Source organism: Tachypleus tridentatus, chromosome 7 (assembly GCF_004210375.1).
Source record: "Tachypleus tridentatus isolate NWPU-2018 chromosome 7, ASM421037v1, whole genome shotgun sequence".
NCBI lineage: Eukaryota > Metazoa > Arthropoda > Merostomata > Xiphosura > Limulidae > Tachypleus > Tachypleus tridentatus.
In genome coordinates this window covers 59,594,125-59,608,561 of record NC_134831.1, presented here as the reverse complement: position 1 = coordinate 59,608,561, position 14,437 = coordinate 59,594,125, and the positions used below count along the sequence as shown (strand labels likewise).

The 14,437-nt window shown below is 34.5% G+C and overlaps 1 protein-coding gene across 1 annotated transcript in view; it reads left to right on the top strand.

Moving 5' to 3' along the window:
* The first annotated feature begins 470 nt into the window (after positions 1–470).
* LOC143255759 (uncharacterized) overlaps positions 471–14,437 on the top strand; it is a 29,146-nt gene continuing 15,179 nt past the window's right edge. Inside the window, exon 1 of the mRNA XM_076511937.1 lies at positions 471–556. The gene's annotated coding sequence lies outside the window, so the exon portion shown is untranslated. The remainder of the gene's footprint in view (positions 557–14,437) is intronic.

The following is a 14,437-nucleotide window of genomic DNA, read 5'->3' as shown; positions in this document are numbered from 1 at the left end:
TGGCGGTGGGTGGTGATGACTAGCTGCCTTCTCTCTAGTCTTACACTGCTAAATTAGGGACGGCTAGCACAGATAGCCCTCGAGTAGCTTTGTGCGAAATTCCAAAACAAACAAACAAACTCTTGCTATTTACTCTTAATGATTATTTCTCCATCAGCTTGATATATAATAATAATAAATTAATACTAATAATAAGTATTTATAAAATATTTTAATGATTTTTTTTTATAAACTAAGTTCAGTGATGTATGTTTAGCGATACTCTCCTTTGCGTTTTTATACATATTGAGAAAAAATGCCGTTTGATAATTGTTGTTATTTAATATATCATAAGTAAAATATTCTTTTAGTCTGCAGTTGGTATTATTTTTATCTTTTTTTGTTATTCATAAATATGTATTACTTAATCAATACAGAAGGAAGACTCATTATGGGTTTATATTAAGTTTTTTTTTTGATAAATGTGTCAAAGTATGCGTCAAGTTACATTAATACCCATGATGCATTTTTAGAATCATGATCTTGAAATAAGAAACGCAAATATTGAGCGTGAATGGTAAGCATATAATTTGGATTGTAACTAATGCAATTTAAACTAATAACATTAATATTTTGTTTGTTATTCCTGGTTATTTTGTGTTTTTATAAGTGTGTCTTTGATATTTAACTTTTATATGTTTTAGCTTCAAGTTCAACGTTTGGTTATTTAGTTGGTACCCAACTTGTTAGTATTTTAATTTTTATGTAACGCTTTTAGCTAAGTAATTTTTAAATTTTATTTTTTATTAAAATTTAAGTTGTTAATGCTATATACGTATTACTGTGTTTGATTTTAGTTCTACTTATGATAAAATATAAAATCGTTTTATTTACCCTTACATGCGCATGCACTTGAAACTTAAATTTTAAATGCTAAATAAATTAATACAAATAATATTACTGAGTGGTAGGGATAGAAGTTAAAATTGTACGAAAATCTTAATTCTGATTCAATTACGAGATGCAAGTTATAACATCAGGAATACAAATACAAGTACAATGGGCTACTTGGTCCTTTAGTTACGAGTTAAATTCTCTGCACAACCACGCTTGAAAATAGTAAAAAATAAAATCCTTTATTTTAAGGAAAGCATTGATTTGCCTGTTTATACAAGTGAAGTGTAGGCCTACACTACTGTTGATGGCAACTTATCCGTTATTTTAATGCCCCATGACAGTATTAGAAAAATAAAACTGGAACCTATCTGCTCTGTCTATGTTTTAAGTGTATGCTCACTTATTTTGTTACTTTCAGAAGTCATAAAATGTTTATTCTTTTGTTGCTAGCACTGAGTAATAGTAAAACTAATAAATTCCAGGATATATTTGTAACCATTAATTACAAATTGAAGAAGTGATAATCTCTGATAGTTAGACATATCACTAGTTAGAGCCTATTGATGCTGAAACAGCTCTTGTAATAGGGGTGGTGAAAACTATTGAGAATAATTGAAAACTTTGTATATTTTTAGAACTGCACATGTGTAGCATTCCCAGTATACTGTACATCAAGCCAGTAAGATTAGTAAAACAGTTTTTCCTCACTATCAACACTCAACTTGGAATATTATATGCATTATGTTTTCCTTATCTTAATAAAATATTTTGGGATGAATTGCTATTGGCAGTAGAGGAAGCCAGCATTTTAGTGGACTTGAAAATTAACAGTTTCTAAAGAAAGAAATTTAGGATTACATTTTCACTTTTCTTAAGGGTGGGTGTTTAAGGATAACCTTCAAGGCACAAATGGTCCTTTGTCTTAGGTATGTTATGTGGCATATTGTGTATATGTTATAGTATCTATGTCACTTTGAATGTGCCTTGCCAACCTCTAAACTATGGTACTGAAGGAAGAGCCTTATCAACAGCCAAGTGTGGCAAATAAGGTGTACAGTCAAAATATAACCATATATTTTACTTAACCCTTTGTGAAGCTGTTAAAGATTTATTATCAGCCTTATAGTGTTCTGTGCTTTTTATTCTTTGAAAGATGTTTTATGAATTTGCTGCTTATTGCAATTTGCTTGTAACTTACCTTCTGGAAATTAGTGTATGTGAATACTGCAGTTCACATGTTTACAGCACATAATGAGACCTTATGTTACATTTCTTACTGGAAACACATCTAAGACAGTAAAGAAAGGTTTAAGATTTATTATAAGCTTCATTTCAGTGTAATGCCATGCAAGTACTGACCTGTAGGTCAAACTTTGCTGGTTAACACGAGCAGTATAGGATTGTGTAAACAAAGAACAGAAATTATTTGGCAAATAAAATTGTTGAAGCTCTATCAGTACCAGGTATTTCTACAATTTGTGCAACTTTTTCCATTAAAGCATAGGAAAGAAAGGTCTACAGTAGATGAAAGTTGAAACAGTAATATGTTTTGATAATAAGTCAGAACAAAAGTTCCTGGTATCTCACAGTTCTAAATTACATATTATGAAAACCTACAGTGAAATAAAGAAGAATGTAAGTGTTTCAACTACTATACCTACTAATATCAAGTACCAACAAGGTTTTTTGCTCAGTACCAAGGCTCATCAGGCCTCCAGTGGGCTTTTTGATTATACATATTGATTTGAGATAAAACTTCAACTTATACTAAGTTGCTCAAGTATCTGTGCCTCCTTTGAAGTATGATTTACACCCTATGGAAGCAATGAAAGAGAGGATCAAGCAAGTATGAGCTTAATATTACAAAGTAATAGCTATGATATGTAATCTTTGTCCCAAATAAAAGATTAATGGAACTATATATCTTTTTACATCATATTTGTCTATATAAATGTGTATGCAGAACATGTACACAGAAATATCAAACATTTTTTTCTGAGTATGCTTCATTAAAAATATGTAGTTTTATAGATATGAGAAGGTAAAAGAGAGCCTTCAGACCACAACAGTAACACATAATTAACTCTCATTACAAGTCAAATGCCATGTCATTGAAATAGTTTACTTGCATTCAAAATGTTATTGGACTACTATTTTGTGAATTTATGATAGTAAGTTTGCAATTAAATTGTATAATATAATTCAGACTTATAAATATAAGTTAATTTCTTAACTTACAAGAAAGTATTAAAAGAACACATCTGAATATAGATTTTAGTGAGTCACATGGTAGTTTGAATGCTGCATTGTTTAAAATTAGATGCTTGTGATCTCAAAATACTAAGTCTATAATTTTGTACAAATTAAAAACATCAGGTTACTAAGCATAATAAATCAGTGGAATTCTGTGGTATTAGTGTAAATCTAAAAACATCTTAATTATTCAACTGTATAATATATAAAGTGGAATTATGTAATATCCTAGTGTAATTATGTACCTCGAATAAGGACAGTTATTCAACTGTGTATAGTATAAATATATCCATATATATATATATATATATATATATAAACCTTGATACAATGGAAAAGGTTTACATCTAATATGACATCAAAACATGATTGTGAATCCTGGAGGTCTTTTTACAACATTTCTCCTGCCAATACAGTCACCTTTCTCTGTACAGAAATGACAGGCTGTGTGATGGACGAGTACATGGATGGGTGGCACTGTTGGTTGATCAGCATGTGCCCGTAAACAGAAGGGTTCTCCAGCCACTTTGCTTACCCATCATTAAAAATGGCCACCTTGATACAATGGAACTGTTGAGGTTTAAGTTCTAATTTGGATGACATCAAAACACTGTTGGTTGATCAGCATGTGCCACCCTATCTTTGTCACTCAACACACACCCTTGGAGGCCGTAGCCATCTGTGTTTATTTGGGACATACCATCACTGTTTGTTCTCTCTACCTGTTCCCTGGAGAGAGACATGATCAATTAGACCTTGATGCTTTCGTTGAACAGTTGCCATCTCCCTTTATAATCCTGGGGTTCTTTAATGGACATCATCCCCTCTGGGGAAGTGCTGTTATTGATAGGAAGGGTTGCTCTGTAGAGTGTATGCTCTCTGATCACAACCTTTCTCTTTTCAATACTGGTTCTTCCACTAATTTTCATACCATCATCAGTCAGCCATCAATAGATGACTGTGTAACAGCGGTAATTGACTGTATTATACAAGCAGCTGCTCAGTGTAATCCTAAAACCTCAACAAGTTTTCCACAATATCCTTGTCTGTGGTGGAATCCTGCCTTTCACATGGCATGGAAAGCTCAAAAATGCGCCTGGGATACTTTCCGTAGATATCCCACACTTTCAAACCTCATCGCTTTCCAATGGGCCCGTGCACATGCTAGGTGGGTAAGACGTCAAAGCTAGAAATCTTGGATTCAGTTCACAACTAGCATATCTTCTACCACCAGTTGCAAGGTCATATGGGACAGGGTTCGAAAGGTCAGTGGGCACTACAATTCTGTCCCCCTTTCGATCTTATTCTCTGAAGGCCAAGAGGTGGCTGATGTCTTGAGCATTGCCAATACTCTAGGTGAAAGCTTTTGCTGGGTATCTCGCACTTCTTTTTGTTCCTCCATCTTCCTGGCCATCAAGACTCGGGCAGAGCGTTCACCTCTCTCCTTTTGAACTGACTGTCTCTGTGACTGTTATCATCTTTTTACACTGGTGGAACTGAAAATGGCCCTTCATCGGTCTGGCAGTACATCTGTTGGACCTGATGATGTACACTATGACATGCTGTGCTATGTCTCTCCTGCTTCTCTTGATATTCTTCTTATTGTTTTTCACCTGTCAGGAGAATGTTTTTCCTTACACCTGGTGCTAGGCTATTATCTTTCTCTCTCTAAACCTGGGAAAGATCCCAAGATTCCTTCAAACTACTGTCCAATTTCTTTGATGAGCTGTCTCTGTAAGACCTTAGAGAGGATGGTTAATACTCGTCTTATTTGGTTCCTCGAATCAAACAACCTCCTCTTGCCCACCCAGTTTGGGTTTTGATGACAGCCCTCCACCATGGACCACCTAATTCGACTACTTGAAACATCAATCAGAGAAGCCTTTCTCAAATGACAATATCTTGTATCAATATTCTTTGACATTGAGAAGGCTTGTGACACAACATGGAGGTATAGCATTTTGCAAGACCTCCATATATATGGGTTATGTGGCCATTTGCTCATGTTTATTAAAATTTTTTAATGAACACGAGATTCCAAGTTCATGTGGTTTCAACACTTTCCCATTCTTTTCTACAGGAACTTGGGGTCCCTCAGGGCTGTGTTCTGAGTGTCACACTTTTCAGTATAAAAATTAATGCCATCACTGAACAACTCCCTCTCACTGTTGCAAACGGACTCTAGGTCGACTACTTTCACATCTCATGTCAGTCGTCGAGCATGAGATGTATTGAGCGGCAACTATAAACTCCCTTCAATCATGTAATGAAGTGGACTACTGCAAACGGCTTTAATTTTTCTCTCTCTAAAATCGTTTGCATGCACTTTTCCCCCCAACAGGGTATTCACCCTGACCCTGAACTCTGTATTGGTGAAGTTTTGCTGCCAATGGTCCCTGAGACCAAGTTCTTGGGGCTTCTCTTTGACCGTAAGTTGATCTTTATACCACACTTAAAGCAGCTATGGGTCAAATGCAAAGAGCACTGAACATCCTCTGTGTCCTCTCTACCACCAGTTGGGGAGCGAATCAATGTTCTGTGTTAAAGATGTATCGTGCTCTTATTTGATCGAAACTCGACTATGGATCTAATGGTCTGTGGCTCTGCCAGACCCTTGGCCTTAAAGATGCTGGACCCCATTCATTATCAAGGACTTCGACTCTGGACTGGGGCTTTTTGCACCTCCCCAGTTCAAAGCTTGTATGTAGAATCTCATCAATTTTCTCTGCATCTTTGCCGTTTGTAACTGTCTTTACTCTATTCTTCTAAACTTCGTTCCTTACCAAAGCATCCCACCTGAGGATGTGTTTTCCTTCCTCAACGGGCCATACTTTTTCAGAACAGACGATCTGCCATTGCTCCTTTTGGTCTTCGCATCCAGATGCAATTGGATGAATTGGGTCTGTCCTTGGATAACATTGCAGATTCCACTAGTCAGCCCATCCCACCATAGCTTATTACTGTCCCCAAATGTAATCTTTCTTTAAGTCATCTTTTATTTACTGAACATCTTTCAAACAATCCATTCCAATTTATATGGATGGTTCTAAATCAGGTAACTCTGTGGGCTCTGCCATGGTTTGTTGCAGTTCGGTGGTTGTGCGCAGAATCCCCTCTACAGCTTCTGTGTTCACTGCTGAACTGTACGCCATATCTCTTGCCCTGGATCATATTGAAGCTAAGCAGTACTTCAACTGCACTATTTATACTGACTCGCTTAGTTCTTTTCTGGCCCTGGAATCGCTTCACGTTGGCCCACACCCTGTTCTTGCTGATATTCAAAACCGACTGGCCCATTTCTCATTAACATCTACTTCTATCCAGTTTATCTGGATACCAGGCCACGTTGGTATTCGCAGGAACGAGGTTGCAGACACAACAGCTAAATCTATCTGCTCTGGCATTATCACCACTGTGCCTATTCCATACATGTACTATGGTCCTGTATTCAAGGTTTGGCTCCGTGCCAGCTGGCAGTCAACTTAGAGTGGGCAACGGGACAACAAGCTTTTCCAAATAAAACCCTATGTTGGACTTTGGCCGTCTAGGATTGGAAGGAGGAAGTTGTTCTAACTAGACTACGCATTGGTCACAGTTTTTTAACTCATTGTTTTCTTTTATCTGGAACTGTTGCACCGGTGTATAGTTTGTGTAACACTCAAATCACTGTAAGCCACATTTTACTTTCTTGCCATCATTACGATGCTCAACGACAGCACTATTTTAAACACATTCTGTCCCAGTATTTGTCTGTAATATTAGACAGTGTTATTGGTGATGGTGACACTGTCCACCTTGATAAAGTTTTTAGTTTTTTAATTAATCTTTTTAATGTCATTTAAGTGTTTGATATTTATTCATTACACCTTTTTAATTGTGGTTCCCTTTTAAGAGTCTCAATCTCTCTAGTTCGATTTGAAATTGGAAAATGGCCATAACATTAAATACCTCGACATGAGGACTAGAAAGGCCAACTTCAGGTGACTAACGCTGCTGTTTGAACTATCCGTTTGAACTACTTGTTAGTTGTCCTGGCGAGTTGTTATTATAATTTTGCTGCATGTCTTTTAACACTTTTATTACTTTACCTTTTGATAATGGCTCTTATGACACATAACCCAGAACCAGGACTGGAAAGACCAACTTCAGGTGACTGACGGTGGTTCTTATACTTACCTGTTAGTCTTCCTGGCAGATTATGATCATTACCATTATGCTACATGAAGTCATTTACAACTTTGTAGACTGGATGTCAACATTGGTTTTATGCCATTTATATTTTTAATTGCTGTTTTGTTTTTACCTTCATTTCCTTTTATGAATTTTACTACATTTACTTTACTTTTACCTTTTTACTGGACATTTGGCAAATTATTATTACAATTTTTCTACATGTCTTTTAACACTTTTATTACTTTACCTTTTGATATTGGCTGTTATGACACATAACCCAGAACCAGGACTGGAAAGGCCAACTTCAGGTGACTGATGGTGGTTCTTGTACTTACCTGTTAGTCTATCTGACATGTTATGATCATTACCATTTTGCTAGAGAAAGTCCTTTGCAACTTCTCTTACTCTTCTTTCTCTCTTAACAAAGAGAATACTAGGTGTCATCATTGGTTTTATGCTTTTTCTGTTTTTCAATGCTGTTTTGTTTTACCTTCATTTCCTTTTATGTATTTTACTGCAAATAATTTATTTTTACCATTTTACCTGACGTTTGACGCAGATAGCCTAGCAGCTTTGTGCCATAAGACACTAAATCAACCAACCAACCAACCAACCTATCTACCATTTATTTGCTTAGCTCATTAAATGATCTAAACCCTTTAATAAATCAAACACATCTTTTTCACAGAGCAACACCTAAAACCATAACATCATCTACAAATTTAAGTAATTTATTGAATATTCCTTCATCTTTGTCATTGATGTAAATCAAAAAAAGTGAAGATCCTAAGACTGAGCCCTTAGATACTTCAATTGTGACACTAATCCAGTTTGACTGAACACAGTAATAATCTTCTGATTTTTCCATCCAGCCACTCTTATATCCAGTTTGCTTATTCCCCACACCTGTTGAGAGAATTTGTTTTACAAGCCTTTTATATGGTACCTTGTCATATATTTCCTTAAAATCCAGATACACCAAATCTACACCTTTGCTTTCATCTACATAAGCAGTAACCTTTTCAAAAAATGTCAAAAGATTTGTAAAGCAAAACTTTCCCTTTGTGAAGTCATGTTGACCATCCAATAAAATTCTAAACTTTATAAAATGATTTTGCAAAGCATTTTCTAACAGGTTTTCAAAATGATTCCTGCAACTAATGTAAAACTAGTGCGTCTATAATTACTGGGACAATTTTTATCAACTCCTTTGAAAAGAGGAGTAACATTAGCTAACTTCCAGTTCTTTGGTACCTGCTCACTATTCAAGGACTGACAAAAAAAAATAGTAGTAAGTGGTTCACATATTCAATCTTTAACCTCATTCAAAACCCTTGTGGAAATACTATTTGACCCAGTATAATTTTAAAAAAAAAAACTTTCCAATTTTTCTAAACCAGCACATAATGTAGTTACCTTGTTTGATATGATTTCCATTTATCAACTGTTCAAGATGTGGAATACTGCTTAAATATTTGTTAGTAAAAACTTGAAGATAAAAGCAAAATCTAACAATCCAGTCATCTCATAAACATCACGTATTTGCTTTTCTTTATTATCCCTAAATGTTTACTCTTAATGTATTCAAAGAAGTCTGCTGTTAGTTTTTACATTTCAAGACAACCTTTTCTCATACATCCTTTTTGATGTCCTAATTTCCTGTTTCACCAACTTACTTGACTTTCTGTAATCTTCTAAATTTCCTTTCATATCAGTCAATTTAAATTCTTAAATATGATATTTTTCTTTATTTTCATCTCTTACACTGTTTGTGAGCTTAACCTGGTTTATTACTTATAGCTACCCTTTTCTTTACCTCAAATACTAAAATTTTCCACATCTGACCAGTGTCTCCAAGCAACTCAGCTGCCCAATTCACAACAGATGATTCTTGTCACATCTCTTCAAAATTTGCTTTTTTGAAATGTGTAACTAAAATATTTTATCTCCATATACAGCAAATATTAAATCTAACAGAGCAATGACCACTTGCACCCAGATGTTCCCTAGTTTTTACCCTTATGATCATTTCTCTATTCAAAGTTAACAGTAAATATAATATAGCATTGTTTTTAGTAGGTTTCTTGACTAATTTGTGAAGTAAGTCATTCTGAACAGTTTCCAAAAACCCTTCTCTGTCATGGTTTGATTCTAGCATTTCCCAATCTATGCCTGAAATTAAAATCATCCATAATTATGACTTATGAACAATGCTTTTACTTTCACAGAAGAAAACTGTATTATGATATTACTGCAATTGCAGATTAAGGAAAAGGTGATGCTATAGTAATTATAAATTTTAAATAAGCCAACTCCAATTTAAATTCACTGGTAGTTTAAATTTATTAATAAATATTGCTTCTTGGCCTCTCCTCTCGCTTGATCACAGCAAGTCATCATAGTAAAACTGAAATACCATGGAAGTTACTACACTTTCTCCCAAACATTAATTGTCATGATTTCTGAATTATCACATGAGTAAAGTAAGGGACTAAGAGACTTAACTCTAATTTATTAACCACCCCTGATTTTTTATTAAACTTAAATATCCACTCTGATTGGATTGAACTGATTTGTTGTGTGAATTATTCTTTATAGGAATGTTTTGTTTTTCAGTACTTTAGTGGTGTTCACTTTTCACCAAGTTGTTTAATAAATTCTTACCAAAGTACTAGTAACATTGTTGTCACCTTTTGTGTGTGGCCATACCATGTTTTGAAACCCTGGAATGAAGTTCTTTGCCTGTCTCGTCAATATAGTATTCACCATATACAGAGAATGTTGCACAATAAACAAGGTTTTTGTTATTGTTTTGGTTTTCCTTGCTTTATAACTAATCAGTCTTGTTTTGATACATTTTGTTGGTTGAAAATGGATGAAATAGGACTATTGTTCTATATTTTTCTTAGTCATTGAAATAGTGATGCAATGAATGATTTTTTTCATCACTGTTACATTGTTGCTAATATAGGGAATTGTCCAAAAGAGAAATTTTATAGTTTTCAAGATATGTTTTTAACTGATTTGTATGTTTGTTAGGGGATAATGTCCTTAACTGTGTTGAAACTGTATGTAAAGCAAAGCAATTAGTGGAATTTGCTAGTTCATCAATAATATTTTCTAACTAGTTAATTAGTTTAACATGAAGTGGCAAAAATATTTAATAACAAAAATGGAGTTTAAGTATCTGTAATGGAAAAAGCACAGACACTCCATTTTGTAGCTTTGTGTGTAACAATAATCATAATAGAAATATTCTGATCACTTGATTAGTTGGAATAATCAAAAAGAGTAATAGTTGGAAGTATTAAATTTTCATCATTTTCATGGCATTAATCTGTGTAATTATAATATTGATTACTTAATAGTTGAAATAATCAAAAAGTATTAAGATGAAATGCTAGTTGATTATTTTCCTTACATTAATCAGTTTAATCATAACTGTGACTGCTGTTTTAATTGATGCTGAGGTAAATGTTGATATTAAGCTAATCATTAAGCTCTAATTATATAACAAGTTGTATAGTTTATTTTTTTTTGTTTTTATTCACTAGATTAATTTCAATAAACATGATTAGATAGTTGTATAGTGAAAGGGATTTAAGACCTCTTCTGACTTGTAATTTAAATTTTTTTGGTGCATACAGGGTCAGTATTGTATAACTTTCCAAGGATTAAACCACTTTATTAGTTGAGTGTAGAGAGTAAGCCCTGGGTTTATGACATATAGAAGATAAAATATGTCCTTATGTTATTTTGACATTAGAATATTAAGATATGGTAAAGTTTTAGTAATGTGAGAGTATTCCAAGTAAATAATTTCATAAGTTGACTGAAGTAATTTAAAAGTTTATAAATATTAAGTAGGATATTCACTTAATTGTACCAAATTTCAAAAAATATCAGTGTTGTCTACTTTAGAAGTCAACAGTTAGAATAGTTTTTTCATACTAGGTAAGTAAACAGTTATGAGAAAGTGCAAAATTGAGCATATGTTAACTATATTAAGAGATACATTTTAATTCGGAATATTCACAAAATTATCACCTAACAGCACAAATACGTTAATTATTCTATTGGTACTAAAAGAGATAATAATTCAGACTCAAAAGTGAAAGAACTAATATCATTAGAAAGCATTGTAGCAAGTCCCCCCCCCCAAAAAAAAATCTTTTGTTCTTAATATATGTTCAAAAAAAAAAAAAAAAAACTTCATGGGTGAGTTGTATTATGATATAATGGTTCATACATGTATTCCTTTATGATGGTTAGATAGACCAGAAACATCAGTTATTTTAGAATTAGGTTTAAGGAGTTTAGAATTTTGGATTTCTTTTCCTTTTGTTTTCAAAATGCCCTGTGCTTTATAATCTACCTTGTATGTAGGATCTTTACCTAGTGGTTTATGTGTAATATTGTTCATCAGACTTTTGTGAGCTCTATTGGTGTATGTTTTCTCAATCTGTGATACAAACCCCTTATTTTTATTTGGTACTTTAATGATACCTGTCACTTTTCAGTGCTTCTTTTTCACCAAAACATCGAGTAAAATAACATAAGCTGTCTAATATCTAAATGACTTGTTTAGTCCTTCATGTCATTCCTTACATAAGTTGGTATTATTCCATAAGCATGTTGGTACCAAAAACACTACAATCTCATTAGAGGAAAGAAGTGTGACTATTTCATGCATTAAAGAATGATCATTTGTTACTTTTCTTTTTAGGACATTTTTACATAATTCTAAATCCCAATACAGCACTTACCTCCTCTTGCAAGATTAGCTATTCTCGTTCATTGCTGTCCTGTATATGCATGCTACAAGCCTTGTACTCTCCCTTCCCCCTTCTGGAATTACTATATTCCAATGTGTCTCTTGTGTAAATCAACATGTCATCTCTTAACCAATAGTAGCATGAGATGCTCATGTGATGCATGATACTCATTATACACTCCTTTATCAAATCTTCACTTTTCATTTGGCAGCATTTGAGTACAGATATCTTATTTTGTGTGCATGGTGATTCCCATATGACAGTTACTTCAATTTTCAACAGAAGTTGATTTTTCTCTCTAATTTTGTTTGTCCCAGTTTATTATTGTCACTATATTTGTCCACTCAATAATTTTTAACAGATTTATTTAGTTATGAATTCCAAAGTTCGTGTAACAATTTCGTGGGTCACAACAGTGGCCAGTATGTTGTCTCAGATGCAGGAGACCCAACAGTAGATCTATTTGCTTTTATAGGAGGTTGAATTCTATATGGGTCATTGCCCAAGCATCTCCTGAATCTATTGAAATTATTCAGAATAACACAGCCCAATATTGGCCAGGTGGTTAGGGAGCTCAACTTCCAATCTGAGGGCTATGTGTTCAAATTCCCATCCCATCAGACCTGTTTGCCATTTTAGCATTAAAAGCATAATAATGTTGCAGTCAATTTAACTATTCATTGGGAAAAGAATAGCCCAATAATTGGTGATGATGACTAGCTGCCTTTTCTCTAGTCTGGTACTGCTAATTTAGGCATGGCAAGTGCAGATAGCCCTCATGTAGCCTTGTATGAAATTCAAAACAAATAAAGAGTTTGTTGTTCCTTTCCATTTCCAGGCTTGAGGAATTACCTAAGCCTAACTTGATCTTCACAGAATTTGTAACTGGTTTGTAATGTTTTATACCTTTCCTCGTTTTCTTATTCCCCTTGTCCTTCCATGTTGCACGAGCAGTCTTCTCAATTATTTTTGGTATTTTCTCTCTTCCTAGATATTTGGGTCTATGCAGATCAATCTGTCTTTTAATTAAGTGAGGAGATCAGTATATTGTGCCTCCTGAGGAGTTCTGATCAGAACACCCTTTTTATCATCAGGCAGGCTTATCAATTTTTAAATGAGCAGTTGTTGGGTTCATTGTTATGTTTTTGAGGGGTATCTGCCACATTTAATATTAATCTTACTTGTATCCAATATTTTTGCCTTTTTATTAACCATAACTACCCTTCTGAGATATATAACTTCCATACATCTGCCATCAGAGGTTCTCCACAAAAATCCTAAGAGGTTATCTGCATATTGCTCTTCAACTTCTGTCTTCCAAGTTATTCTGCATTTTATCCTCGGCTCTAGCATTACATATGTGGTTTCTTTGTTGTTGGGACCTTGTAGGTAGAGACTCGGTATTGGCTTGAGTGAATTTATCATCCACGTATATCAGGGGCTTGCACCTTGCTTTTTTTCTCAGATGTCATGTCTTTGATATGGACCTGACAGTATGAAGCCTCAGGCAACATCAGCCCACCAGCTGTCAACCTTTACAAAATTTGTAGCTTGTTTGTCTCAGTCATATTCTCACATGCTACCTATTTCCATTTCTCATCCTTCACCCTCCCAGCTCTTACCTATTTCTTCTAATCTGGAAGCTTTTTTACATTGAGTTTCTCAACAATGTGACATCTGTCTTCACCAGTACCCTGCAGAGTTTGGGTCTGGTTGGAGCTTGGCTGTGCGAGTTTTATTCCCCACTGGCTTCTCTTTGTTGATGATCAATGGGTTATACAGGTTCTGTCAAAGGGATTTATTATCCAGTTTTTTTTCCCACCTCCTTTCTTTCCTCCTTGTGATCCCATGACATGTCTGAGAATATTCAAGATTTACTTTTGTAGCAAGAAATTGAACAAATTCCCCTATCCTTTGTGGGTGGTCTTACTCCCATCTTTTCTTTGTCTTCAAGAAGACAAGGGATTGACAACTGGTCATCTGTTTATCTCACCTCAACCACTTCATCATACTTCTTGACTTCATCTTGGAGTCTTTCTTACCCTGATGTGGGCATTTTCCCCAGGGTTGTGGATGATGAAAATATTGGCCTTCAATGCTTACTTTTCCATTCTGATTGCACTTTAGTCTTGTCCTAATCTTCGATTTGTACATCTTGTTATGGCTTATCAATTTCAGGCACTCTTTTTCGATCTTGTTTTGTTACGTTATACAGCTGTTTGCTTGTCATCTTCATGCTCTTGAAATGTATTTTCCTTATTACATGGATAATTGGTTCCATCTACTTCATTCCAAGCAAGAGTCATCCAGATGAACTCACCAACTGCTTTCTGTGGCAACTCGAGTGGACTGGCTCATCA